Here is a 5,122-nt window from a genome sequence, read left to right as displayed (position 1 = left end):
TCAGTGGCTGGAAATGGCCCAAGGGAAGCATGACCTGGCATGAATGTCACAATAGATCTGAAGGTACAGCAGCTGGAGGTGTCAATTAGCCGTGCTCCCCAAAGCAGGTTCTCTTGAAAGATGATCTAAATAGCACACCTCTGTGTCCACCGCAGGGGGCCATATAATTTATGGTCTGAACAAGATCACTTATAAGTGTGAAAGGGACACTGGTAATAATCCAGGACAAAGGCATAAACTGGGACTATCCCAGGCAAATTAAGACATATGGTTACCTTACCTGTCAATAATATTTGACACAGTTCATAATTCCATCCTTCTTCAAACACTTTGTTCATTTGGCTTCCAGGATTCCATGCACTCTTGATTTTCATGCTACTTTTCTGACCCCTCCTTCTCAGTCTTCTTTGGTAGTCTCTCCTCAGCTCCCTAATGTCTAAACATGGAATGATTTTGGCCTCAGTCCTTGGACCTTCTTTTTTATACACACCCCTGGTTGAGCTGGACCAGTCTCATGGCTACTCTCAGCCTTATCTATATACTGACAACTCTCCAGCCTGAACCCTCTCCTTAATCCCCTGTCCCACTGCATAGTCAGCCTCTCACTTAGATCTCTAAAAATCATCTCAAAACTAACATATCCTAAACTGAACCTCTAATTGCCATCCTGCCTCTCAAAATGAATCATCTCTCCTTCAGTCTTTCCCACCTGATAAGTGGTAACTTCCATTCTTCCCACTGCTCAGATTAAAAATCTTAATCTTTTCTTCCCTTGTACTCCATATCTAATCCATCAGCAAAACCTTCAAAAGAAACACAGAATCAACCACTTTCACTGCTGTTTCATCACCTTCCCTGCCAAGCCATCATCACCTCGTGGTTAATTATCATAACTTTCTAATTGATTTTCCTGTTTCTACCTTTCTGCCCCACCCTACTCTCGGTCCCTTCTTCACATGGGCTCTGGAATGATCCTTTAAAACCAAAGTCAAATCATGTCTCTCATATGTTCAAAATTCCCTAGTGTCTTCCTATCAGGTAAAAAGTCCCTGCCATGGCCTGTATGTTCTAACTACCACTACCACTCTCCCCTCCTTCCCTCCCTTTTTTTAATTGCTATTGAGTTATATGAATTCTTTGTATATTTAGGCTACTAGCCCCTTATCAGATTTATGATTTGCAATTATTTTCTCACATCCAGTAGATTGCCTTTTAATTTTGTCAATTTTGTTTTGTTTTTGCTATGCAAAAGCTTTTTAGTTTCATGCAGTTCCACTTGTTTATTTTTGCTTTTGTTGCTTTTGTTTTTGGTGTCAGATTCAAAACATCATTGCCAAGACATATGTCAGGGAGCTTACCACCTGTGTTTTCTTCTAGAAGTTTTAAGGTTTCAGGTCTTATATTCAAGCCTTTAATCCATTTTAAGTTAACTTTTGTTAACTAAAGGGAGTTACGTATAAGATAGCAATCCAGTTTCATTCTTTTGTGTGTGGCTGTCCAATTTTCCCAATGCCATTTATTGAAGGGACTATCCTTTCCCCATTGTACATTATTGCCTCCATATTCTGTCATGAGTTAATTGATGATACATGCATGGGTTTATTTCTGGGTTCTCTATTCTCTTCCATTAATCTATGTGTCTGTTTTATATCAATACTACTACTGTTTTAATTCTATAGTTTTGTAATATAGTTTGAAATCAGGAAGCATGATGTCTCCAGCTTCATTCTCCTTTCTCAAGATTGCTTTGGCTATTCAGGGTCGTTGTGTCTTCTTCAGTTTCTTTTCATTACTGTCTTATCATTTTCAAAATATCGTTCTTTCACCTCCTCGGTTAGATTTATTCCGAGGTATTTTATTCTTTTTGTTGCAATTGTAAATGGGGTTGTTTTTTAAATTTCTCTCTCTGATAGCTCATTATTAATGTAAAGTAAGGCAACAGACTTTTGTGTATTGATTTTGTATCCTGCAACTTTACTGAATTTGTTTATTAGTTCTAATAGTTTTTTGATGGAGTCTTTAGAGTTTTCTGTATATAATGTCATATTATTTGCAAATAGTGACAGTTTTACTTCTTCTTTCTCAATTTTTTTTTTTTTTTTGCGGTACGCGGGCCTCTCACTGCTGTGGCCTCTTGCGCTGCGGAGCACAGGCTCTGGACGCGCAGGCTCAGTGGCCATGGCTCATGGGCCCAGCCGCTCCGCGGCATGTGGGATCTTCCCGGACTGGGGCACGAACCCATGTCCCCTGCATCGGCAGGCGGACTCTCAACCACCGCGCCACCAGGGAAGCCCCCTTCTTTCTCAATTTGGATGCTTTTTATTTCTTTTTCTTGCCTAATTACTCTTGCTAGGACTTCAAATAGTATATTGAATAAAAGTTGTGAGAGTGGACATCTTTGTCTTGTTCCTGATCTTAGAGGAAAAGCTTTTAGCTTTTCACTGTTGAGTATGATGTTAGCTGTGAGCTTCTCATGTACATTCTATTATATTGAGATACCTTCCCTCTATACCCACTTTGTTGAGAGTTATTATCATAAATGGATGCTGAATTTTGTCAAATGCTTTTTCTGCATCTCTACTGAGATGATCTACTGAGATCACATGATGTTTATCCTTCATTTTGTTAATGCAGTGTATCACACTGACTCATTTGTGGATGTTTGAACCATCTTTGCAACTGGAATAAATCCCCCTTGATCATGGTGTATGATTCTTTTAATGTACTGTCATATATATTTTTGTTTTTTATTTACCATGTCTTCTCCCCCATCTATTGATAGAATGTTAGAATGTGGCCTCCATCAAGGCAAAGACTTAGCTTTGTTTATTGCTCTATTCCTAGCACCTATAACAATGCTTCCTGTGTAGTAAGCATTCAATAAATATTTATGAATGAGTGAATGAATCTACATGGGAACACTAAACAGCGGTATATCCATCGTAAGGGATGTATGCAGTCATTAGAAACATTCACAAAGAATTTTTAATGATAAGGGGGAAGGAAAGTTTATGCAATAAAGTAAGTGGGGAAAAAAAAAAAAAAAAAACAAGAGAAATACAACTACTCCAGCCATGAAAATAAGCTCACATGGGGAAGAAAAAAAAAAACCTGGAAGGAAATATTCTAAAATATATACAATGGAGTTTGGGTTGTATATTTTGTCCCCTTGATTCTTCTAGTTGTGAAAAGCCTAGAAGGATTGGGATGGGTCTTCTGGTTTGGGCACCCCATAGCCTTGACCAGTGCAAAAGCAAAATTAGATGGGCTCCTCTTTACCAAAGAGAGAAGGTCAAAGAGAAGTCAAGGACAACTTAAAATTTATGACATTTATTCTACATCCATAAGGCTATTCTGAGGATAAAAGTTGGGTTTAAGATGGGAGGAATGCTAATGATAAAATAATTTTTTGCCTCCTTTAACATCCTTTACCATCATTTCAAGGGCTTTCAGAATTTCAGGCCTCACCTAAGTTTGATCTGAACCTCAAAGCAGTCCACCAACTTCTATAATATGTCTAGGTCTCAAGAGATAACTCAGGATCTAAAGAATCCTCTTGAGCCCCTCTTGACAGTAGACCAATCTTCTGGCATCCCTTCCATGAGCTAAAAGTGAAGACTTGTGAAGTGTGTTGGAAAAGGATGATGAGAAAGCCAATTCATCCATTAAGTATGAATACTTACTTTAGATTAAAGGTATAAAATGTTAAAAGACATCACCCTGTCTTCGGAAAGCTTGCAATTTATTCGAGTAGATAAAATACATAGAAATAGAACAGGAATACATATAGTTGCCAGCAAATGAGATATAAAGACAAGGGCAACAGTAATTTTGAGAAGTGAGAGGGGAGGGAGTTAGGGACAAGCCTTTCCAAAAAGTTGGAATATGAGCTGATCCTAAAGGAAGACTGGAATTTAGATAAGCAGAGAAGAATAGGTGAGAACATTCCAATAGGCCAGGGAAAACCAGGATGGGTAAGCAACACAGAGGGTATCTGAGACCAGGGACAGGCTCTTTTCTCCAGGACATTTTGAATAAAGCATTTTCAACAGAATTATAGCAACACATTAATTTTATCCAGGTAAATTTTGTTCAACTGGCAATGTTAAACCATAATAATCTTATGGATTATTTCTTTTCCTTGAACAATTTAAAATGAAGGTTAGATTTATTGATTGGCTTTTGTATTGTTTTGTTTCGTTCATACCAATTATAACTTCTGCCTTTGGGAGCCATTATTTCTCTCAAGTCTAACATTCCCAGGTCGTATTTTGCAGATAAAAAATTTATCAATAAGGTTTTATTCTTCTGTTAATTTTTAGTGAAGAACATATTTTAACAAGTGTCAATTTTAGCCATTGCCAATTTTTTCCCTCTTGATTACAAAATCTAATTTTTCCAGAAATAACTTACATGGTTTTCAGTATTACCAGCCATTTGTATTTTTATCAATTACTTTCATCTATAATAAATTTCCCAATGAGATTTCAGCCACTATTTTATGTTGCATTAAGTATTTCTACCAATATTATTCATTATGAATTATAAAAAAAGACTACTAATTTGCACTTATCCTAGCTGAAACATGATATTTAACGGGCCGTTCCCCTCAGCTATTCTATAAATTTCTCTATTGTAATGCAAATGATTGTAATGTAATCATTTGCATTACAATTACCAGATTGCATTACCAGATTGTAATGCAAATGTATTGTACTGAAAATTGAATTCTTCTATATGCTTCTAATCCCTTTGTGTATTCCAAAATAAAGGTCTGTGGCACTGGCAGAGCAAAAGTCATGGTTGCAAGAAACAGAAACTGACTGGCTGATTTAAAAGAAAAACATTTATTAACAGGCTGTGGAGATAATTTAAAAAAAAGCTTTGATGACTCATCTACTACAGAATGAAATTCAAACTCTGTGGTTTAGCACTAAGACCCTCTACTGTCTGCTCTTCCCTATCTCTCATTTCTTTTGCTTCTCCCAGGACAGGATGAACTGTTAATGCCAGTGTTTGTAGATGACCACACTCCATGTTACCCATTTTCTTTATTTTTGAAACTGCTACCTGGCCAAATGCTCAGTACTGTGAACTACACTAGTAGTTATAGTAGGTGAAC

The sequence above is a fragment of the Lagenorhynchus albirostris genome, chromosome 12, assembly GCF_949774975.1.
Source record: "Lagenorhynchus albirostris chromosome 12, mLagAlb1.1, whole genome shotgun sequence".
Taxonomy (NCBI): Eukaryota; Metazoa; Chordata; class Mammalia; order Artiodactyla; family Delphinidae; genus Lagenorhynchus; species Lagenorhynchus albirostris.
The sequence above is the reverse complement of the archived record's forward strand: the minus strand, read 5'-3'. Positions refer to the sequence as shown.